This window comes from Megalopta genalis, chromosome 5, assembly GCF_051020955.1.
Source record: "Megalopta genalis isolate 19385.01 chromosome 5, iyMegGena1_principal, whole genome shotgun sequence".
Taxonomy (NCBI): Eukaryota; Metazoa; Arthropoda; class Insecta; order Hymenoptera; family Halictidae; genus Megalopta; species Megalopta genalis.
Window position 1 is genome coordinate 10,343,749 of NC_135017.1, and position 25,388 is coordinate 10,369,136.

At 44.5% G+C, this 25,388-nt stretch overlaps 1 protein-coding gene and 2 long non-coding RNA genes across 11 annotated transcripts in view; 2 read left to right on the forward strand and 1 right to left on the reverse strand.

The window, feature by feature from the left end:
• heph (polypyrimidine tract-binding protein 1 heph) overlaps window positions 1-25,388 on the forward strand; it is a 492,203-nt gene that overhangs the window by 79,681 nt on the left and 387,134 nt on the right. For 2 of the 9 annotated variants that reach the window (XM_033471507.2, XM_076521476.1), the window contains exon 1: window positions 23,757-23,891. The exons of 6 other annotated variants lie outside the window; for them this stretch is intronic. The gene's annotated coding sequence lies outside the window, so the exon portion shown is untranslated. Of the gene's footprint in view, window positions 1-23,756; window positions 23,892-25,388 lie in introns of those variants that run through there. One more of the 9 variants, XM_076521475.1, reaches the window with a different exon arrangement.
• Window positions 159-23,940, reverse strand: LOC143259415 (uncharacterized). The gene is made up of 2 exons (XR_013033260.1): window positions 23,799-23,940; window positions 159-6,307 (listed from the first exon to the last, which is right to left on the reverse strand). It is a non-coding gene; the product is annotated as an uncharacterized LOC143259415 (long non-coding RNA).
• Window positions 11,576-14,305, forward strand: LOC117220986 (uncharacterized). The gene is made up of 2 exons (XR_004490396.2): window positions 11,576-12,509; window positions 13,094-14,305. It is a non-coding gene; the product is annotated as an uncharacterized LOC117220986 (long non-coding RNA).

The window sequence follows — 25,388 nt, forward strand, 5'->3', positions numbered from 1 at the left end:
TATTGGGATTTATGTGGCTACTTTTGGGTATGCTTTATTCAAATATCGAAGCACGAATCAAATTTTATTAGTGGAATTTGTGATGGAGATGTTCGAAGACAATTCTTTTCGGAGCATTTATTCGAGTGAAATTGTTTTCGAAGCATTTATTCGATGCATTTATTCCAATAATATTTTATTCGAAGAATTTAGTCGAAACGTTATCTGAATACAATTTTGTTCGAAGAATTTATTCAAGACGTTATCTGAATTAAAGTTTGTTCGAAGAATTTATTCGGAACGTTACCTGAATAAAATTTTGTTCGAAGAATTTATTCAAAACGCTATCCGAATAAAATTTTATTCGTACAATTTATTCGAAATATTATTCGAGTCAAATGGCATTCAAACAACTTATTCGAATGTAGAAAGTTTGAGGTCTTAACGCTAAACTTGCCTAGGGCAAAAAGCGACTAACAAGTGTCGCCTTATAAAAATTACAAGACAGAATTGATTGCAACTTTTCACAGTGTTTGTAATAGTGTCTGAATAAAAAGAAGTATATTCAACAATTTCTAATGAAAGCAGCTTTCGTGACTTCAATAATTATAAAATCAAAAATATGAAACCGGTCATTCGACCAGCGATGGGTTTAGTATTAACACTAGATTTACGGGACCCGTGAAAATGACGGGTCACTAATTTTTGAATTTCCGATTGTTCATATCGTAAAGATACATTTATTTATTCAATTTATATGTTACTTACTACAAATGTTACAATAACGCTTGTTAGAAATCAGAATAAATGTCTTATTGTTACTTTTCTAAACTAATATAAAACAGCTGTTTTTTGTGCCCCGTAAATCTATTGTTAACAAACTGTCTGGCGAAAGGTCAGGTGGCCGGTGGCAACGATGCCTGGCGCGGCCTTGTCTGTATTCCGAAATCTTGTTAGTCCTTGACAGCGCTGGAGCGAAGTAGAATTCGTACATCGCGATACGCGTCCGATTGACACACGGTTTCGCCGAGCATATTCAAAAGGCGGAGACGCGACAACGTGGCGCGGGCTGCGGCACGGCCGGGGAAGCGTATCGAAAACCGAAGTGATTTACAAAAGAAACTGCTGCCAGGGGTTTTGTTCCCGGCTCTGACCTCGAATACGTAACAACGTCAGGGAAAACCCGTTGTCCTCCGTAACAACGTCGTCGCATCGACGGCAACGATCGAACATGTGCGCCTGCATGCATGCAACGCGGTGCACGCGTTCGCCTGCAACGCTATCTACGCCGCGGCGAGCTCGGCTCCTCATCCCTCGCTGTTTCGCTGACACAAACACACGCATACATACGCGCGCGTGCACACGAACGCGCGCGCGCGCTCGCGCAGTTCGTCACACGGCCGCACACGCTCGCCGCGAATCACACTCTCCGTGTAATTTTACTTTCCGCTCACGAATCCCCGGCTGGCCGTTCGCTGTGTACTCTCCCCTAAAGGGCCAAATAAAACGTGACACGTCAGGACTGAAAATGTTCGCCGCGCGACTTGATGTACCCGCGAAAAAGGACGAACTCGTATTCAATCGGGAGACAACGAGACTCCTCGAAAACGCCACTGATTCGCTGAATTTTTTACTTGTTAATCGGTCGCGGTAAAATCTCGGCGTTGAATCGGTTCGGTGGCGAATTAAATTGCTAGGAGAAGCATTGTTTGCATTGGAATATTTTTAACAGTTTCAGCACCGCGCCAAGAACCTCGGAAATTTCGTAGAATCGAAGTACTGTAATGTCTCCCTAACTGACGCTCAAATTGTGCACAAAAATGGACAATTTTGGAAGAGGAGATATTATTAAAACGAACCGTAAGGCTCGAATAATCGTATCTCCTCTTCCCAAATTGTCCATTTTTGTGGACAATTAGAGTGACATTACTGTATTTCGTTCGATTAAATTAAAATTGCGAAGCAAACTTATGTGGTAGCGATTACTTCTTCGACGTTCGTATCTCTTGCAAATTCTCGAATTACAGTGGTTAGTTTAAAGTCCTGTAACTTCGCAAACAAAAATCGTAGTTGAGATTCTTTTTTTTCAAACTAAAGAGGAAGGATCGAACTTTATTTAATTGTGAACGGCATCTCTGAAACATATTTTATAAAGTCCGGGCGTTTCCTCAAAGTTGGCAATTTTCGGTATGAGAAACATGTCCTCGTATTTAAAGAGTTACAGTGGTAAGAGTGCATCAAACTTAAAATCCAGAGATGTAGTATCAAAGTAGAGGATTCAAGCTTTAATTTAAAATAAAATTCATCGTTCTACGATGATTTTTCGCAGAGTTATTGTCAGTTAAAGTTGGTCAATTTTGATCGAAAATTTGTGTATGCTATAATTTTTTTCAGCAGCGTGTATTAGTATTATATTGATATTATATGGCGTTTTTATGCATACATGGCAACCAATATGGCGTCACTGAGGTTCTCGTTTACGGCGAACCGGCTTTAAAGAAATAAAGTATCGGGCTGTTGCGAAAGTAATTTCGATTTTCCAAATAGATAGCTCACAAAAAAAAACCCGAAATTACTTTCGCGAGAACCCAATGGCATACAACAAATTGGCAGATATTTTACAAATAATTTGTCTGGTGCGTCGAAACATCGTTAACGAATTGCGAAAAAAGATTGCTTTCCATTTATTTCATATTTTCCCGTGACAAATCAGCCGGCGCCAGCTCGCAAGTGCCTGTCTTCCGGGTGCACCCCGTATATTTTATATTGAAGTTATTAATATCGCCGTTTCATTAAAAACTGATTTGTCCGTCGGTGCGGGGGCATGTGTAATAAACAGTTCATTTCGGATGCAAGACGAAATTGCAGCCTTGGGTGCATCGTCGGATAAATTCGAAACCGGAGCAGCGACGATCTGTTTCCCTGTAGAACACGTGATCGTTGTTGGCTCCTGGGCGTCTGACGAGCCGTGTAACAACGTACGACTGGACCCCTCCTAATATTAATCGTGGAACGGGAACCATAAATTAGTCGTAAAATGGTCATTTCAATCGGTACGCCGTGCATAATTTTCCGCGCGGCCCGCCTATTTATACGCGCGCAAACCCGGCCGACCTGTGTGCGTTTCGCACGCGGATCTACACACACACTCGCACACACGTATAGGCGGTTCTCAGCAGGCGTTCAGCCGTGTTGGCGTATCTGCGTCGTTCAATGCAAATTTCGCTGTGCAAAACCCGGTCAACCGCGGCCACCCTCTATGCATACCTATTCGTACCTGGGTGCAATCTTCCGCATACACTTCGGTCTCGCCGTCGGCATGATTGATTCTTCCGAGCGGGATGAATTTTCCTGCAGAATTGTCTCGCGCCGAGACAAAAGTATTTCGAAGCGAGGCGATGAGGCTGTCCGAGCCGACTGCCGATTAACAATGCAGCAAATGTAGACGCGAGAACGTCGCCGAAGAGGGAAGCTTGCTTCCCGCGTTCCTGGACCCGATCCTGGTTTCATCTAAACCTGACTTCAAGTCGAACCTAATTCTGATTTCGTTTCGATTTAGTCCAGACTTCGTTTCATTCTATTAATGACTTGGTTTCGAGTAAATTCGGCCTCGTTATATTTTATTTCATTCCGGGTCAGATTCGATGCTGAAATATGTCTAAATAATGAAATTTAAAGAAAAAGGCATTCAAGGTTTTATTTTTCCGATAATCGTTTGCGACGTTCGAAAATAATGAAATATTATTCTCGTTAAATTTTGTACCAATGTATATCGAAGAAAATGGAATAAAATGAATATAAATGTAAATAAACGTGGCAAAAAAGAAATCTCTCAACAATCAATATCTCAACATTACTCCAGATACATGTAAAGTACATAGAAATGAAACAATGGGATAAGGTGATTAATGCTTTTGCCTTATGCATTCAAAGATGCGTTATCCAACATTTCGCTATCCAGATAATAGCATTTGCTGTGAAATAGAAGAATATCTCCAAATAACACTTTCTTCCTTGTTTTTTTTTAAAGTCTCAGTATTGAATAAGAACAACGATATATTGAATAAATAACTCATAAACGTAACTTCGCAGTCTGAATAATCGTAAATTAAAAAATCAGCGACCCGTCATTTTCCGTAAAGCCAGCGTTAAATCCAGACCCGTATCGGCTCCCGTTTCGATCGAGATCTAGACCGGACTGGCACGAATACCGAGGATCAATGAAATCATAGCTGTTGCATAAATGCATCAGGATCCCCGGGAGACACGGCCTACGATTACGATCCAGAGCCTGTCGATTCTTTTCATAGCAAAGCCGTGATCGGGCGATCGGCACGTAAGGGAATCGGTTCAAGGCGACCGGTCCGATCTTCGGCACGCAGGTTTCGCATTCGGCTTCATATTGGAAGCTGATCAGGCAGGTCCGTCCATTGATGGGACGTTCATCAATCTCTATTATCCAGGCAGGGACGAATAGGGGATAAGACCATAACCGTTGCTTCGCTCGAGATCAAAGTTACTGCTAAGTGGGCTGCCAAACGTTGCCATGGAAATTATTAAGTCCCTCTGATAGATAATGGAACGTGTTAAACGACGGTATATTACGCAAATCTCGGTCACGCGGCATCGAGCCGAGTTATACGAGCTTCGGCACGATTAACCCCGCGTCCGGCCATCATTTTTCCAACTTAATGCGTTCCTCGTGCGACAAATCGACGATGCCGCGAGAAATCGATGTGACAAGAGACGAACGATTTAACTTTGATTAAACATTTTAGCGGAAAATCTTTATGTTTACGCCGATATTTTCTCCGCTGTTTGCGCATTGAGCGAAACAGTATGCCGTGTGTTCAGCAAGTAAAAGTCATGAAGTCTGAGATCGATCTTCCTAAAAATAGCCGAACGATGGTACACACTCGAACACGATAACAGTGACAGATCGACAGCAGGGACGGGTGAAACGACGGCGATCCAATTTTTCGGAATTCCATGGATCGTCTCCTGGATCGATCGTGGCGCAACCGTGTTCGTCCGCGGATTCCAGCCTTTCATTTTCTAGAAACGGGAACAATGCGCGCACAGGCCTCCGTCGAGGCCCCTAACGATTTCGAGCGGCCGCAATTATCATACCTGGAAAAAATTTATGCTAAGGACGTCAAACAGAGCCGGGCCGGTGTACGCACACGCGACACGAGACGTCGAGCGACGGAGAAAGAGAGAAAGAAAGAGACAGAGAAATATATAGAGAGGGAGAAAGATAAGGAGAGAGAGAGAGAGAGAGAGAGAGAGAGTGAGAGAGAGAAAGAGTGAGGGGAAATTTATAGCGAGGGAGAAAGATAGGGGGAGAGAGCGAGAGAGGGAGAAAGATAGGGTGAGAGAGCGAGAGGGAGGAAGATGGGGAGAGAGCGCGAGAGAGAGAAATATATAGAGAGAGGAAGATAGGGCGAGAGAGAAATGTAGAGAGGGAGAAAGATAGGGCGAGAGCGCTAGAGAGAGAATTCTATGGAGAGGGAGAGAGAGAGAGTTAGTGACTCACACGGCATCGCAGCGGGTAATACAAGAGCCCGCATATCAAATGGTGCGTATCACGGGATACAAGCAATTCCCATCAACCAATATTGTCATGTGGGTAATGAACGGTCGTGCGTTGAATAAACATGCGGCCGGCGGACACTTGGACTCGTACAGAGGACGCCACTGCCTCTATGGAAACGAGGAGTCGCGGAAATCGTTTCTCGGCGCTGCTACCCTGGAACCTACATCCCCTTTTTTGGCTGAGAGTCCTCTTACCAGCGGATATCGAGGCCCCGCCTGTTTGCTCCCGCGCGGCTCTTCCGACCGGCTCTGCTCGGCAATGACTGACGGACGACATCATTGGTACCTACGTGCCCCGGCACTTTGATCTATTTTAGCGATAATTACTCCACTGTACAAATTCGAGCTGCCCGCGACACACCCTGCTATCCTCGACACTCTTTAAACCCGTGTCCAACACTGGAACTACCGAAACAGTCGAACGACCGGTCTCTGATCTCGTCTCGCACAATCACTGAAATTGTGGATACTGAGAAGTCGTTTCTCTGAGAAATTATTAGATATGCGTGCGCGTCATCTTCCGACCGTGTATCTGCGGCTGCATGGAAGTACGCTGCGAGTCGCATGTTTTCACTTTCACCGAGACATTGTCGAAAATTTTTTAATTTATTTTTCGATTTCTTGATTTGTTCGATGTATGTGTTACTTGCGGCAAATGTTGCAATGACTATACTGAAGCCGTCGGATCGCTACAGATGTCGCCACTGAGTATATTGTCCTCAAGTTGGAGGATCTGAAAATCAAGATAGGATTTTCAATTATTCAAATTGTTTCGAATAAATACTTATTTAAGATAACTATCGGGGTGAATTCTTTTTAATCGAATATTTTATTCGAATGACAATTATTCGAATAATTCTTTATTGTTCGAATAATTCTTTATTACTCAAATAATTCTTTACTACACGAATAATTTTTTATTGTTCGAATAATTCTTTATTATTCGAATAATTCTTTACTATTCAAATCATTCTTAATTGTTCGAATAATTCTTTATTATTCGAATAATTCTTTATTGTTCGAATAATTCTTTACTATTCGAATGTGAAGTAGTGTCTCCAGCTTGCAGAAACAAATTAGTACAGTATCGTCAAAGTGTTAACTCACGCCGTTAAAGCGTTGACACATTCCGACGTTTCTCTCGCACATTGTTACTAGGTTATGGGAGTCTTTCAGCGTCATATTTTTGAAGACGCGCTGCAATAAAGTTCAGTTTGGTTGTATGCCAAATAGAACAGCAAGCGTATTAGCCAAACTACCCCATAGAACGATGTTCATGCGCCACAAGACGTTTACGATGCGCCGCGTACAATGGCACCGCGACTGACAATCTCTGTCTGACGTCCCAGCAGCACAGCGCAATAAAACATATTGCGGCTAATTTGTAGTGTCAAGTATTCCTAGAATTGGTCTCGCAATTCTTCTCGCTCGAGAATCATAATTTCTATAGGAAGTTCCGCGAGAGCAGTGCAGGGTAGCGGAGCTAGTTGCTGTGTGTCTTTAGTTCGTTTCCAAGCGTAATTCGAATGGAGAAATACTTCGTATAAATGTGCTTCGGATAACTTCATCGAATTAAAGTTTATTCGAGAAATATATAGAATAAAATCGTATTCGAAGATTTTATTCCAAGAAATAGGTCGATTAAAATTTTATTCGAGTAACGCTTCGAATAAATTCTTCGAACAAAATTTAATTCAAGAAACCTTCCGAACAAAACTATGTTCGAGAAATATCTCAAATAATTTCTGCGAATAGAATTTCATACGAATTTATCTGACCGCTAAGTTTTTAAAAAATATTAACGAAGTTGCTGCAGTTGTTTTTCAGTAGCGAAAACTCTCGAAGTCCGCAGTCAGGGCACAGTAATTGGTCGTCCGTGGGACGCGTTGGAGCAGCGCAGGTCCGAAATAGACGGTTCGTGGCGCGGCGAAGAAAGAGAGAAAGTGAAACGCGTGGCTCCAGCGGTAGGACAATTGTCTGTCAAAGGTGACAGCCGGCTGTCATCTCGCGTTGCGTATATTAGACGGCATACCGGCCCCATGGCAAAGATTTGACAAGCCCACAAAGAGGGAGGCGGAGAATTCCTCGGTAGCAGCCACTCGGACGTCCTGGAATGGCACCCGGAGTCTGACGTTCGCTGTCAGGAGTTTGACAACGAGATAAGCACTGGCATCCGTGGGGTTGCTAAACCGATATCCTACGGACATTCGTTGCGCGGAGGCTGGGCGACAGAGGAACGCTGGAGACCCAGTTTATCAGCTGATTTCCTAAGGAATTGGACGCCTAACGACGTTACGCTAAACGGCGCTGCAGTCATATCTCTCACTTCGGCTGCGATTACTATTTATTTTACCCGATGATTGCACTGGGTACAGTAATTGGTGCTCCTCTTTGCAGCTGGAGTCATTGTAACTCGAAATCCAAAATCGTTCTTCTGACTTATAGCATTTTCATTTTATTATTATAACTGAATTTTGTGATTCGTGCAACAGTCACACTTTTAACAGATTTTTGAACGTAAACAAATTTGACAATGTTCAAGTTATTTTGAAACGTGATGTAACAATTTTTAATGCTGCCTTAGACTTGCCAGTCGACCGCAAAGTGTTAACAATAACTTACAATCTTTGTGCGAAATAATTATTCTTGATTGTAAGAAACAGTAGATAAATAAAATTAAATTGTTCCTCCTGATAACTTTCATGAGTCAAAAATGGTTCAACTTTCGTCCTCGCAATTTCGTACCTCGGCTACATATTTTTACTATAAATGCATAAAATCCGCAGTCTACTCTATTTTTACCCAGGCCTGACTCTGCTCGTCGATGCGCCCCGTTCCTCGACGGATTTATGAGCTCCGACCCGGTCTCTACAACCCGGCTGCTCGAGTACGAGCAGCTTGGTCATAAAATGACCAAGACACGTCGCGACCAAACGTGCTAATGAACGGTGCTCGATGATTCCGCTGACCGTGGTGATTTCCGAACCGAAGGGAGCATCTTCGACGGCTCGGCGTGCGCCTCGAATCACGGAGACAGCAATAATTCAGGAAATGTAGCACTCAAAGCCGTCTCGTTTCATTCATCGAACCGGTCCGCCCGTTTAGCAACAATAAGACTTCCGATTCGAATCTGCGGAAGTACGGCGAGAGAAGAAGTGCCGGGGTAAAAGTGGAGGAGGAAGAGAAAGGGGACATTTTTCGTCGAGATTAAAGTATACATCGCGTTTCTTCGTGCTTCGGGGATAACAATGGGGGACCGAACAATTTCTATCGTTGGCGTACTACCCATCAGGAGATTTCTCAATAAAGAGCCACGTCGAAACTTGGTTATCCGCGGTGGCAGGTTGCGAAAGAGCGAGGAAGAGAGAGGGGGGGGGGGTGAGGAGAGCTGTTACAATTCGTCGAAAGGACCAAGTAACGTCGACGCGGCGGAAGATCGAGAAAAGAAATTGGATCGACAGAGGCCACCGCGGCGCTCGCTAATCGACAGGAGGAAATTTATGAAACATCGCTCGCGAACTGCCCCACGGGCGTGCTGGAGTTTGTCGCTGTTAACAACGAAAGTTTCGCGAACGGACAACCGGTGCCCGACGATTCGATAGATACGACGAGCCGGTACGTGTCCAAAGTTTTCTCTAATGGCTATGGAAATCCTCGAGGACGAAGACGCTCTCCCCGGACAGGGCCAAAATTGCGTCCCGGTAATCCGTATCGGGTTCGGCTTTTCAGCCGGAACACTGGAACGAAAGTTATCGGTGCACCCGATGGAAGGAGGGTGGCTGAGTAGTCCAGAAGCCAAGACTTTCCACTGACCAGGCTTCCGAACGGAACGCAAGTCATTATTATCGAAGTTGACAAGCTTAAAAATACTCTGACACTGGTTTAATGCAACTTGGGATAACCTGGCTGCGTTTAAGGTAATTTTAGCTTAGGGCACGATAGGTCCTAGGACCTTCTGAATCAGGATGAATTGAGGATGGAGTCGTTTAAGTTTACTTTTCGTCTGGGTTGATCAATTTCGAATGGATTTGGACGTGAGCTTGATTTAGTTCCGACTTAGATTTAACCCTAGAATGCTTGAGGGAAGGTCGAAAAATGTCTATGAAATTTCATATATGTATTTTGATTCTAGTGATGTTCTTTTATAAATTTTGTATACTTTATTTTTGCATTAATAGATATCTAAATGTATTTTTTAACGGTATTAATGAAATTGGTTGACTAAAGAATATTGTTAGAATAAAAATACATGTTTAATATTCTATGGACATTTCTTGATCATCCCTTAAGCATCATAGGGTTAAATCTAGATCAGGACTATTTCAAGATTCCAACCTGGACTTATTACTGACTAAATCTCAATCTGGACTTAATGCCGAGTTAATCCCAACCTGGACTTAATGCTGAGTTAGTCCTAACTCAGGCTTAATGCTGAAATAATCCTAACTCAGACTTAATCCTGAGTTAACCTACACCAGGACTTATAGCGACTTAACGCAGACCTAATCTAGACCTAGACTTAATACTGATCCGTCCTTACTTGGGCTTAACCCTGACTTAAATCCGCCTTAATAAAAAAAAAAGAGACTCAATCCTGGCTAAATTTGGACCTGGTTACGCCTAACGTAATTAAGATCTGCACCTAATTCCAATTGAATCTAGCTCCAAACTTAATCTTAATTCAGACCTGATCACGATGCTGGCCGATCTTAAACTTGGACTTCAGTGATCCTGAATTTAATCTTGACTTGATCCACTCCCAGATTGAAACCAGATTTAATCTCCTAATGAGCCCAACGGCAACAGTATCCTTTGATAAGCATGTCCCTTGAATCCGAAATGATGGGACTTGGAAACTAGCTCTCCCCGAGCGATCAGAAACAAAAAAGTTGCAGGTTGCCCGGTCGTGCCAAAAGAGTCGGCAACTTCCGGCAGGGTAAAAGGGGGCAGGCGACCGCATGATGGCTGCTTAAACGTCGCGAAGTTTTGGCGGAACTGTTATTGAGAAGTCAAACATCCAGCGGGTACGGTGCCGTGGAAAAGTTGGCTTCGAGCCCAGCTGGTGCACCGCCGGCGTGGATGCGGACGGACGGACAACACGGCCGCGCGCAGCGCCGCGCCGCGCCTGTTCGTTTCCCTCCTAGAAGAGGAAACGATGGGAAGAATGAAAAGCCGGATCGCAACAAGTCCAGCGGCGTGTCAGCGTTTGACACCGTGGTTAATTAACTCCCTATCGCGGCTGCTCCGAAACGATCGCCTTGTCCGATGCAATTAACGTGCACTCGTTTCTCGAATGTATGCATATATATATATTGGCCGGATGCTCCCGCGCGATTTATGAACCTAATTGCGGGTGTCCGTCGTGGACGCCTCGCTTTCAGACGCTACCGGCTTCCTCGATCGCGTTCCTCGGGATTTATGGCTGATCCTTGATGTCCTCATCTAGCCGGCCTACAATTTGTACATACGCCCGGAAAATGATTGAGAGCTCGCTTCAACGGAATCCAGGTGTTTATCATTCCTGCTGAGCTTACTTTTGCCACGGAGCTCTGCCAGCCACGTTGATTGTTGTGCATTCCCGCCAAATCCTTCATACCACCGTTCTACGATCCTCTTCTACACTGTTTTACTTCAAAATGATTTAGTGACGTTCCGCGGGATCGTGGTTGCGTACGACACCTGGTAGCTAACTGTTAGCTAACCGACCCAGATGGCTGCTAGAAAGCCGGCTGGGTCTAAATTTGTTAGAAATTGGCTTGCTGAATGAAACATTGTGCGATACTTTTCGTTATAATTATGACTCCGTTTTTAGGAACATTTACTGCACGAACATCCATAGCGAGCAGTTGAAGCGAACCTCGTCGTTTATCCACGGACCCACGCTCTTAATACAGGGTGTCCATATTGAATGAGTTACATTTGTCGATGTAACACAAAAATAGCTTCCACGAATACAATTATCAGTGATTAATGTTTAGAACCCGTTGGTTATTGTAAATTATCATAAATTAGTTATTTATTCCAACTAGTTATAATTATAAATTAGTTATTACTACTAATCTACAATAATTTATAATAACCAACGAGTTCCACTCGTCGATCATCGCTCAGATTAATTTCTGCCTAACCACTTCTACGAAGTAGCATTGTCTTACGAACACGAGAAAGCTTAGTGCGAGATAATTTTTGCCTTACTAGATTAAATCCAGCTTTTAATCGTCAAATTGACCGTGGAAAGTGGCTCCAGCGCGAATTTCGATACTTTCAGCGGTGGAGGCTCGTTTGAGAAATGATGAGACGCGGGCCGGAACAGCGATGGTTTTGACACAGGCCGAATCAGAGGTGGCAGCTAATTTTCCATCCGCTGGTCGGGGACGGATACATCATTTTCGCGAGAGGACACGCGGTGCCGGCATAATTAATGGGTGATCATAGAAGATCGATGCCCGGGAGCCTAGTCGTCGGCAAGGACCGTTTCGCCACTGTGAATTTATTATTATCGCAATGCCGGGCGACGACGAGGCGCGCTGGAAGAAGAGCGAAATGTAAGTGAAGGGAAGGACAAGCCGGTCAATTAATTAACCAGCAGACGGATAGCAGATGGCGCATACCGTACGAACGGACCGCTCCGCGCGGCCCAGCGCCCGGCTGAAGTATGTACTCTGTTGAGAATGGAAAGAGAAAGAGGAAGGGGGCGATTATGGGTATGGGCGACGAGGAGCCTTCTTCGTCTCGTTTAGGCATCGACCTTCTTAGCCAGCCGGGGGAGAAGGCGATTACTTAATTTAGATTAATTTTACTTCCCCCGTTTCTTGCGCGCGTCTCCTACACGGTCCAGTTGCTGGGAAGATTCCCGGCGGGCACCGATGGAACACTTTCCCTCCGAGTCCGTCCGGCTGTGTCCTTGAAAATTGGCTACACTTCGTTCCTATCTCGTACGTAAACGTCTATTATTTTTGCGAAATGGCGGATCACTCTGAAATCGAGATTAAACGAAGCGGGATGTTTAAGAGGCTGTAACTTCGCGAAAAAGAATCGTAGCGCAATGAACGTTAGCTCGTTGTACAGGGCTGAGACTCTACTTTCAGACTTCTTAACTGTTTGTTTTTTTTGAAGATGGTTTCATATTTAAAAATGGGTTCGAACGTCGAGACGGTGGTTTTTCGACATTTCTCGCATTTACACTTATCCGCGATCTTGGAGAATTTTTTTCCTCGTTTTGACCTACGTGGTCTTAAAGTATAGACTCTCAGCTTTAAATTACGCCATTAATTTACGAATTTTTTTGCTCATCTTATGCCAGTTTTAATCGCAAGTGTAAGGCAGCACTGAAATTGCGAGAAAGTTGAAGTACCGTCTTCACTTTCCGCTTTCATTTCTATAGTAAAATTAACTTGTAGGTAAGTGACAATGTTTGGTGGTGAAAGAGGAGAGTTTAGAGTTTAGAACAAGCCGAGGTAGACCGTCGCATCATTTTTGTTCACGAAGTTACAGCAGGTTAAACATTGTCGATTTCCAGCTCATGCCTTCCGATGTTTGATCGTCGTCGCTACGGCTGAACTGCGGGGCAAATATTTCGGCGAGACGGCGACGAGGTCTCGTACAACTGATAAGGGAAGGAAAATACGTAGACGACGGGGCAACCTTCGGTCTGTTGGTAGTTAAAACTCATAAGTCTTCGTCGTGACTTTACGGAGCCGCACGGGAAGGCTTCTCGGTCAAACGGCGCGCGCGATAAATCTTAATTCGCACGTTGAAAGCGGCGTTTAGCGTTTCACCGGGTGAGATATGGGCTCCAGTCTTGTCTCCCACCTTGCGTGGAAAAGCGAAGAAAGTGGAATGACCTACAGAAGGCCGTCGCATTAAACATATTCGTACACATAATAATGCCTGACACCGCGAACGCCGCCGCAACGAACAGCAAAAATTTTCCGTAACCTAGAAATCTTTTAAAATTGTTATCACTAGGCTGCACTAGATTCTATGCGTTTAGGACACAAATGGTTAGGTCAAATACAAATACAAAATGACATTAGAAAAATTTAAGGATATTGTTATATTATTTTCGATTCATTACGATTGTTACAAAAGAGGAAGGATATTTAATTTAGTTTTCTTAGACTTAACTTGGATAATTTTTATTTTTCATAAAGATCCGTAGTCTAGTTATCACCGTCAAAAAATTGATAACACTTGTTATCATTTTATGTTACAGTTCTCCGTTTACACTGTTGCAGTGATAGTGTTTGCGTAGGCTCAATAGTATTTACGTTTGATAATATTTGGGTACATATGACCTCTTTTATCCAAACTATTTCCTGCAGCCTCCCAATGCTTGTACTGTTTTATCTTAAACATAGTGTAAATATTATTATTTGACTATTTAGTTGACTATTTAGACGATTCGAATTGGCAACGTACGAATTGTATACGTCTGTTATTAAAAAATTAGTAAATAAAATTACAAATGATCCGAAACAGTTGTGTTTTTGTCAAAATTGTCGTGCGATAAAAAGTACATCGTCAATCATTAGTAGACTGCTGGATTTTATGAATTTTGTGGCAAAAATCAGCAACTGAAATACAAAACAGTGAACAGATTAAAACGATTTAAATATCTTGTTACATTATTTTTAATTTATTGGAGGTATTAACCACTCAGCTGTTGTAATCTCTTCGAAAGGTCATAATATGTTATAACATATGTAGAATTAAATTGTAATGAAATGTCTGAATTATTTTTTAATAGTATTACTAACATTTATTTATATTATATTTTTAACACTTGAAAAACACTTCTCTCCAAATTTTATCTGTTGATAGGTAAACGTAATAAAAGAAGTATAAGTCATCAATTTATAGATAAAACTTTTCTTTTTATTTACGTTTCTAATTCGGAGGCACGGAAATTGAGGCGACCACAGAAATTGGGATATTTACCCTAGTCGTTCTCATGGTGTATTTTATTCGCAAATGATGCTTTCTGAGAACGGTGTGCTGGAATGGCGAGTTATACAGGATTTTCTTGGATGAACGAGTTTCGAAGGCGGTTCATCGAGCCGAGTGAGACGTTATTCACAGTCATTACGTGGTACAGAGCGGGTAACGTGTATTTTCGGACGCGTCCAGCGTGAAATGACCATTTAAAAGCCCCTTGCGTCTTCATTCCCGTTGACGCACAGTAGTCTCGCTACGGTTTTTTTCTCCTCCGATCCGCGATAAGAGAATTATCGGCAATTCAACGAAGGCAGGCCGCGGCTCTGTACGATCGCAACGGTGCGCGGTTGAAAAATGAAGTTTCGATATCGTTAAGCCCGCGAACATCGTAATAATGTTACCAATTTATCGGTAATTAAAGCGCGGTACGAGGCACACGGTATTCCCGGCTTAATTAAACTTTTCAGTATCGTCCTCATCGATCCTTGAATCGATGTAACGGGATATGCGTGTTGTTATGCGGAATTCTGAGCCTATTTAGTCTCGCTGTGTCGTCGCGATCGGTACATTACCGACTCGGATATTTACGCGATTTTTATGAAAACTCGATGCCAAGTGTATTTCCACGTTTTGTGACTTTTCAATATTTTTTATCTGCTTTAGTTCATATGGTTTTCACGGTCACGTATACGCAGAATTTTTTAATTTCTCGACTTAAGAGAAATCTAACGATTTCATCCGATAAAGAGCAGACATCTCTTTTGGAACTAGAAATTCCAGGTCTTCTGGAAAAGTGAATATTTCTGCATGACAAAATTTAGGGTCATTTAGAAAGCATTCGTAAAGATCTCCGCAAAGTTTCAACTTGATATATTTATCGGTTTCGTTTAAAAAAATTCGCGAAGTCGTCCCTGTTTTGAGTGGCGATTTTTAGAAATTGTGTGTTAGAGAAAATATTTGCAACGTTTGCGGCGCACAAAAAATTCCGGATCTTGCGCAAAAGTGAATATTTCTGCACGACAAAATTTAGGGTCATTTAGAATGTATTCGTAAAGATGTCCGCGAAGTTTCAACTTGATACGTTCGCTGGTTTCGTTTAGAAAAATTCGCATACTCCGTCCTTGTTTCGAGTGGCGATTCCAAGAGATTGTCTGTTAGAAAAATTTATACTTGCACTGTTCGCGACGCACGTGCGCCGAGGTGGAGCTGTACGAGTCTCTGTCGGTCGTAATCAAGTGCAATTGTTTCCTGAAATAACGAATTCACCATCTGGAGGAACAGTGGGGCCAGGATGCGGCCAAGAATTCAGGTAGAAATAACTCACTCGGTTCTCGGAAGGAAAGTAACGACCGAATAGCGTCCTGCCGGAGTAGTACCGCGATACCTGTCGCGGCCCGCTCGTATATTTTTCGAAAAATATACCTGCGGAACCCTGCCCGCCATTTGTGATTCCGTCGTCGAGTATGGCCGCGCATTTCAATTAGAATCGGACCTGTTCGAATGTTTAATAGGCCGCTTTGAATATTCAAACAGTGCGGGTGATACCTCAAATATTTGATCGCGGCTATGTTCGAGTGTGTTTTACCACTGGACCGCGAATCGTCGTGCTAAATAAAAATGTTACAAACAGTTGAAAGTTTCAAATTTTTATTTTAAAAATTTCTGCACCCTCTGAGCAATTGTGGTGGACTCTTGTAATTGGGGATTCTTTTATATTTTTTAATCGGGGGTTAATTTTTTTATGCGAAAGTAATGGACTTATTAATGTGAAACTTTATGAAGAACCTTATGAATATTTTGTAAGTGATTTTAAATTTTTAAATAAATTTAATTGGAGGTGGTGGAAATTGGTCCAAATTTGACAGAAAAATTATACTTGCAGTCTTTATAAACTAAAAGTAACAGACAAATTAATTTCGCACTTTGTGGAGATCTTCATAAATACATTATAAGCGATCCTAAATTTTTTAATAAATTTAATTGGAGGTGGTGGACGTAGGTCCAAATTTGACAGAAAAATTATACCTACAGTCTTTGCGCATTTTTTAAAATAAAAGTAACAGACATATTAATTTCGCACTTTGTGTAGACCTTCATAAATACATTATAAGTGATCCTAAATTTTTAAATAAATTTAACTGGAGGTAGTGGAAACTGTAGTGGATGAAATAGGTCCTAATTTGGCAGACTCGAGGACAATGATACCGAATACTGAGCAACGTAGCACGTCACTAGCGTAAGAGGGAACATCCAGAAACCTGTTCGCCGGTGTGTGCACGCGAATGCGATCCGGTCGGCACGAGTTTACGCGCAAAAGGTGGCTCTCGTCCTTTGTGTATGCGGTGAGCAGGATCCTGTGGGTATGTTCCCATGCAGGCGCGTCCCAGGGCCGTGCTGTTCGTCTGCGCACCCACACCGGACCCCGTTCCTTTGTTTCCGGAACATTATGCCAACACTTCGTCATCGATTTTTGGGCCATCGACGATTTTCCTCCTCGCTGTTCAAATTAATTTGTATACGAAATAATGTTCGCAACCGAGACCACGATAACGCGCGAATTCCCTATTGTCGGAAAACTGTGAACGATTATTCTAGACAATAGGTCGGAGGTTCCCAACGGAACGGATCGAGCAATTAAAAAAAAAAAAAATAAAAAAAATAAAAAAGTCATTTATGACGGACGCGGGCACAATTTTCACCAGTTTCGCCGGACGAACGCACCGAGAAATGATTGTTAAAAAATTTGATTAGCGATCCACGGCACGGACAAACAATTTCGGCAAACAGGATGCTCGTGCGGGTACGTTGCACGGCCGCCATTTTGCGAAGGGAGTTGCGCAACACCGATACCCGGCGCAGTTTTATGTAACCGCCGTGCAAACCTAACAAATGAGTTTTCAAGCATAATCGGCCGATACGGCCGGCGTTTAAGGCACGCTGCCGATGCGACCGTGAATTCCGAGAAACACGGGACACTGGTTTCGCCTTTTATTTTCGCACGATGCAGTTTTCTTACTACATACGTACAGGCCGCGTAACGTGGCGGTTCCCTTCGGTTTTCTTTCTTTGCATTCGGCCGGGTAGACGCGTTAAAGTATCGTCCACGTTGCGCGGCCGCTGCCACGCCGCTGCAGCGCAGATGTTAGTCTAATACGTTACGTTATTCTCGAAATTTATACTTTGGCGTGCGCGAGAGAAAGCATTTTACACAAGAAATACAGCCGATGGTCTTGCGCAAATGTAATTGAACGACACGGATTTCAAGGTTGTGCTTTGTCTCTCTGCCATCCTGGTTGCTTAGTATTCGTACCATGTACGTGGACATTAAACAATTATAGATAATAGGATGCGAGTACAAATTGCAGCGGACTTTTTAATCATTCAGCTTTGGTGTCACGTACGGTAAAGTGTCCGGCGTAATGTTTTCTTCGAGTGATTGGAGATAATGATAATTGCGGTGATTAGAAGCTCTTCGATTGGAGTGATTTCTTAGGGGAAAAGGAAAATACGTGTACAGTTATTTTTAACTGCCTTTCCAAATTTCGTTTCATCGATATGTTCGACAAATCATTGTCGAGGATATGGAATGAAATTATATGTATATTAAATATTATTATTCATATTAAATATAATTATATATATATTGAATATCGAAGACAAGATAACAGAATTATAATCCGACCATTAAGAACGGGACAACACTCACAATAAACGCCAAACAGCTACCACGCCAGCCAAAATGACCGGTTCCACGTATCTCATTCCAAAATTGCAGAAACAATAAATACTCTTTGTCGGTTATTTGGAGGAAGGCCTAAAAATAAATCCAGAGTCTCGTTTTAAATGAAGTATCAACAGATTATAACGAACGATCTGCATCACGAGCGGTCCTCGTCAAACTGCAGACGAAATAGAGCTTCGAAAATTGCCACAGTGATTCAGAGAGCTCCGGCCTCGGAATAAAGCGGCGCTGCTGGCCGGCCGAGGAATAAAAACGCATTAAAAATTGAAAGACACTGGGTAGGACGGTATGAGGCCACGGGGCGTGTGTAGGGCTTGCATTTTCGTGTCCCGTTCCAATTTCTCGGTGCTCTGCTCGGCCGGGATGCTCGTTTCCAGAGAGGTTGGCTTCGGCACGGGTCGAGGAGACGTGGAAGGAAAGTCGCCGGAGAAAAATATCGGGCGTTCCGTTTCTACCGTGGCCGAGGAGGCATCCAGTTGTCTTGCGGAGCGTCGTGAGAGGCAGCCGTGTGAAAAGACCTTTAGGTGCGCGAATCGCCAGCAGCAGCAGCGGCGGTGGTGGCGGCAGCAGCATCGGAGACGCACGAGGGCCTTCTTTTCCTTTAGACCTGTACTTCCTCTCTTATGCCGGGTACCCCGACACAAAGCGGCGTTTTCTACGCGGCTCGGAGCCACGCTGTGCAAGGTCTTCCGTTCGTTCCCCTCCCGCCCTTCCCCCCTCGCCCCGCCGCACCCACTCCGGCCGTCGTCCTTCTCCATCGCAGAACCCTAGCGCTTCCTCTCGCTCTCTCTCCGTTCGTCTCTCGCTCTCTCCGTCCCTCTCCCCCACTCCCTTCTCGCCTCCCTCACCCTTCGCCCCCCGTTTCTCGTCCGTCCATTCTTTCTCAGGCCCTCGTCGTCGTGCCCTCTCGGTTCCACTCACCTTGCTCGCTCGTATATTCTTTTCGCCTATGCGACCATGTGTACGGGCATACAACGGGTGGTCGTGAATACCGTGCGACATCCAGACAATAACCGCTGCGTCACCGAGCCGATGCTCGCGGCGAGATCACGACGAATTATGGGCCACTGCGTAAACGGAATGCCCGGGCTTGTCTCTCACGCGAAAATGGAATCTCATTTTGAATTAGGCGCCGAGATGCCGCGCACTTCGCACGGCGACTTGCCCCTGGATTCGAGGCACCGGAATTAATGGGAACGCGTCTCTCTGCAGAGTCCCGGACGATTCTACGAGGACAACTAGGGAGTCCAGGGGTTACCTTAAAATTGTACAGTCTGGTTCGCCACGTATTGCCGTCTGGATTTATTGCTATTTCATTTTTAGGTTTATTATATTAGCGCAAGTTTTCTAATGTGGAAAGCGCTGTGAAGTTAGTTAATTTATTTTTCTTTAAATGGTCAAGATTTACAGCATTAAATTGATCCATTAACAACATTAAATTTATATATTAGCATAAATAGGTTAATATTTTTTGCGAAGAATATCAATATTCATTAAATGATGCAATAACAGATATATGAGTCCATTTAGAAAAGCGTTAGCGGCCTTCATACGCCCTCTACATGTTTATTTATAAGAAAATAAGTATCAGAATGTGCCCCTTTCGAAAGAATTTTATTTCATCCGAAATAATTTTTGCTGCGCGATATACGATGATCCACCCTGTATAGAGAATTTTATAGGGGGACTGTATAGAGAACTTGAAATAGATTGTAGAAACTTCTTATCGGGTTTTATGTTAGATTCTGCGTTCTGCGTTCCAGATTCATATTTATTTCGATGTCCTATGTGCGAATGTAAATTTTTTGCACAAATGCGTCACTGGATGAAATACTCCTGTTTGTTTAGAAGTGACTACAATTCACGTTTAGGTGGACTACAAGACGCAACACTTCGCTGTAATTGCGTCAATGCTTTATCGGAATTCATCGAAAGACAATTAACACTATCATTAACGAACTCTAAACGCGACATGTGTACACATTGTTTCATAACAATGCCAACATTGGATGTATTTAAACTTCGTACATTTTCTATTATAACGTATGCTTGAATAAAAAAGTTCGTGAAAAAATTCTCGAAGAAACATTTTCATAATATCAGGAATTGCGAAAGAAATAATTAGAAACCAGTCAGACTAGTTTGGTAGTCCTAGTGTTAATAGGTTTCTTCATTGATTGAACTGTGTAATAATTGCAGAAGAATTTATTACACGAAACTATAACTTAAATAATTTCATGAATTATGTATGCGATTGTCCACAAAGTTTCAACGATTATTTTTTAAAATTCTTAACTATCCACCTTCGCGATTTAGAACGTTCTGTAATACAACAGCCAGTGGATGAAGTGTTTAACGATGGAATCTACATTGTGCATTCACGGTTTGTACCTGTTTGAAACTTCAACTGTGCTCCCACATGAGCTTCCATTTGTTCCATATTGATTATGTAGTTCGCGGCTGCATGAAACGCAAGACACATCTTTCTTTACTGCGTTACAGTGTCACGTGGGACTCCACAATGTGCATTCGTTTCCTACATTTACTTCACCCTTACATAGAAACGTCCATCTTTGTGCACATGCCACAGTTTCTGGATGAACTTTCACCCTGTTTCGAATCGACTACATTTCTGGTCCGAATGAAACACAAAACTCTCTCTCTACGTATTTACGTAGAGAGCTAAATGTAAAAATCCATATTGTGTATTTGAAACGCAAACTTTGCGCACGAACGAGTTTCTGGATGGACTTAAACCTGTTTCAAATTGACCACACGTCGGGTCTACCTGTAATACAAAACGCGACACGTTTTGGTACATACTTTTAAATATGAAAACCTACACTGCGTGTCCGAAACGCACACTTCGCCCACGAAACCCGGTACATATCGATTAATTCCGAGACAACTAAGGATTAGATCCGCAGAGTTAAAGCTTTGGTTAGACGCAGGACAAAGCACCGAATCAATTAATTCTTCCAGACATTTAATTCCTTCGTTTCTTCCTCGTTAAATCCACCCCCTCCAAAGTTACACACCGCGCAAAGCCGTGCTCGCGCGTCGGGGAAATCGCGTCAGCCAAGTTTCGCGACGAGTTCTAAAAGGGCGGGCGCACCACGCGACCGATCAAAGAGCGTCCTAGGTACCAAAAAGAACTGCACCTCTTTTGATCAGTCGCCGGTGGATGGAGGGAGGGAGGACGCCGCGGTTTTTCTGACTCGTTTGTGAGAAACATCGCGACGAGTGATACTTATCTGCAACGCTATGTCTTCGGTGGATGTCGCACTACGACGAAATCGTCCAACCGGCCGATTTCGGTCGTTGCTACGACAATGCAACAGTGTCAACGACGTCTTTGTCGTCGTCGAGCTTGCTTTTTCTTAGCGAAAATTGTTTTGTGAAATATGTATATTGCCGCAGAAAGTACGCGATAGCAAAGACACGACGCGGTGGCACAAATACACAGGGTGTTCCAGAACCGACAAGCTCTAGATGTATAAATTTAGGACCGTAGAACTAGCAAATTTTTCCTGTAAAGGTATGCTCGCAAATGCTTCCTTCGAGAGATATTTATTATTACATTTGCTGGGCTTATATTATGGACTTAATGCACGTTATTGCAATAATTCAGCTATATCGAGTATATTACTGAAGAAAATTACCGTATTTATTACTAAAGATAGCTGTAACTATTATTATACGTTGTTCGAAATGGCTTCCTTCAGCTCGGTGACAAGCGCAGTAACGAAGCGAAACGTGTACGAGCTATCTGTTAATAACATTCGAACATTAGAATTGATGACCGTGTAGGCGTGTGGCCAAGCGACCACTTTTCCTGTCATACATAGGTGAAATGCTTGTCTCCGAGCTGGATATTATCATTTCGAACGGCACGTGTATTAATTAGCCTGTGGGTTTTGTGCATTTATGGCAGAAACGGATAAGCCGAATACGGAACTGTGAAGACAAAAAAGAATCTAAAAATACTGCGGTATTACGTCCACTGTATCAACACCGTTCAAAGAGAAAATACATTTTTGTCCAATTTCAATTCGATACAAGAGACGATGACAATTCTTATTTTGCATAAAGATTCACAATCTACCAATAAGGTGTCTTCTATTCGTTCGATGTCGTGTTGTTCTGTCGTTTGGACGACAATGATTTCGTGGCGACGCGACATCCAGCTAGGGCATGGCGTGAAAGTCAGAAAAGACACCCCGTATAGAGTTCGGCGCGTCACACAGCGTGGCCTATCGTGTGCCGATACACCAATACATGGACGCGCGCGACGAGTGACGGAGAGACGTCTTCGGCGTGAGGGAGACGGAACGGAGGTAGAGAGAGCGAGAGAGCGAAGACTCGTGGACTCGTGGAAGACCGTAGGGAGCGGGAGAGTGTAGTCGGCTGTTGCCGGCTGCGTGTCTCCCCTCCCTCGGTTCCCCCTCCATGCCGGTCGCTTCAATCACCCCACGTCCCTGCGTCCCAGCGTCCCTGCGGCGGGTCGCCATATTTCCCCCTCTGACCTCTCCGCACCCTCCGGCAGCCGTGAGTCGACTGAGTCGAGTGGTCGGGTTCCCCCGGCCCTCGGCCCCCTCGCCGTCCTCCTCCTTCCCCCTCTAGGCTACGCGGTCTCGCTCGGTTCCCCCCGCAGCCCCGTCCCTCCCCGTCCCTCCTCGTCGGTGGCGTGCCACGACTCGTGGCGAAGTTTTAGCGTCGCCTACCTCTACTCGTGGCGTGCCTACAACTCTTAGCCGGATCTATTACGCGCAGTTTTCGTGTTCGCGCGACGTTTCATCCTCGTGCTCTCTGTGTCCCTCGACGTTTTTTCGCGTCTCTCCTTTGTTTCCCCGCGGCCACCCCGCGCTCACGCACGCACCCGTTGTTTTGTTTCGTTTCGTTTCGCTTCGCTTCGTTCCGTTTCCCTTCGTGCGGCTCTGCCCTGTTCTCTCACCGCGCTACTCGCGAAACACACCGACCGAACTCTCTTTCGCGAGTGGAAGAGAAGACGACCGAGCACACGGCACCGCGTTTCTCTGTGGATTCCGCGCGCGCGAGATTAGTTCCGGAGCAACACGCAGCGCGTTCGTGCGTACACAGTGTGCCGACCCCGACTGACGACGCGCAGTCCGTCAGCCTCCACGCGGCTTCCCACGAGGAGAGGAAAAGTGTCGTCCGAGATTTCGTTTTCGTCTTCGTCTTCGCTTACGTGTCTTCTGTTCTACGGTGTCCGTCGTGCGCCGCATAGACACCGGCTCCACGCCTAACCTCCGAAACACGTCCGAATCGTTCGTTCCCGTGTCGGCCGGCGACTGCGTCCTGCCCGCTCGGTTTCCCGGTGACGTTGCCCGCCCGATCCTACGTTCGCGCGCGTTCCTTCGTCCCCGCATCACTTGGCGCGTAGTGCGTGCGCGGAAATCATCGATCTCCTCGAACGAAACCGACGCCGATCCAAAACCCGAAGTATACCATCCGAGTGCCTTCGTCCCGACGAGCCGTCGTTCTCTGTTTCTTGTGTCTCTGTTTACTGTGTGCTACTACTCACGGAGGATCGTTGCGCGAGTGTGTGATCTGTCCGAGCTCCATTTTGGATATCTTCCTCAGCCATCTCGACGACCCGCCGTCCTACCGTTCCACGGTGAGTACACGCGGCCATTCTTCGGAACCGGTTCGCTGCGCCGGGGACCATCTCCGGCGCGTAACCACGACCAAACCTTCCTCGACGATCGCCTCGCGGCGCTCTCGGATCCGCTCGCTCCCGTGCTCGTGCAGCCGAACGGCGAGCGGGCGCGCGCGCGCGCGCTCGCACGCCTGCTCCGAAATCCCTGCACGCCGCCCCGCCGGCCAACCGGCGAGTTTCAAGGGCGCATGTCCACTCGCCGTGCCTCCATTCAAACCAACGCCGCTCTGCACGGCCACCCGGCTTTTTCTCCCCCTTTTTTTTCGCGGACTCGAACGGGGTTCTCCCTCGAGCTCCCCGGCTTCTCGAACTCTCGAAAGTTGCCAATGGTCTCGGGATCTACGTAGCCTCTCGCGTCTAGGTCACGATTACCCGGCGTCCGCGAACCATAATATTTGCCACACGCTCGCGCTGTTTACGTTTGCGCGCCAGAATCCGAGGCACCGCCGCGCCGCGACGCACAACCGCCCGCCAAAATTGGTTTCGAACCGGTCGACGCTGTAACTTTACCGGGAACTCTTCTCTCTCTCTCTCTCTCTCTCTCTCTCTCTCTCTCTCTCTCTCTCTCTCTCTCTCTCACTCTGCGAACACCGTTTTGCATGTTTGTTTCCGCGGGGAATTACGAGCGCCGAAGGTTGTGACGATGTCGTTGCTTCGCGGGGTCCGGTGGCTTTGATGTCACGCGTCTGCTTCTTGCGAATTTTTTTTTTAACATTCTTCGGTTCATCGACCGCAACTTCTTCCGATTTCTTGCACTGTTTGCGTACGGCGGCATTTACTTGTTATTCCTAGCTGAATTGTCACGACTAATTGCGATTCATACTTTCCGAAACGGAGTTTAGAAGCATTTGGTGATGTTTGACGTGGTTTGTGGCTCGTTTAGGATCTGATTTGATGGCTTTTAGACAGTGCAAGTCGATTTTCAAATCGTTCTTAGCCTAGAAAATAGTTGTTACAAACAGTTACGATGTTTGACAAGATTTGGTGATGTTTGTTGGATATTTGAGAATTGATTTAAATAATTGCAGACCCTGCAGATTAATTTAAACATCGTGCTTAGGCTAGAAACAATTTTCTATAATTAATTAGTATGTTTGACAAGATTTGTTCAGGTTTATTAATTATTTCGAATCTGTTTGGAAGGTTTGCAGACGCTGCAGGTTAATTTTCACGTCGTGCTTAGCCTAGAAACAATTTTCTGTAACCAATTAGGATGTTTGACAAGATTTGACGAGGTTTGTTAATGATTTAGGAATTTATTTGAAGGTTTCCAGATACAGCAAGTCAACTTTCACGCGATACATAGACCAAAAAATATTTTCTACGGAGAATCGGAATGTTTGACGAGGTATGGCGAAGTTTGAAAGAGCGATGTTACATAATGGATCGATACCGCTTAATTGCGAGTACAGGATGGAGCGCCGATCGCGATTTCCAGAAGAGAAATATTTTTTT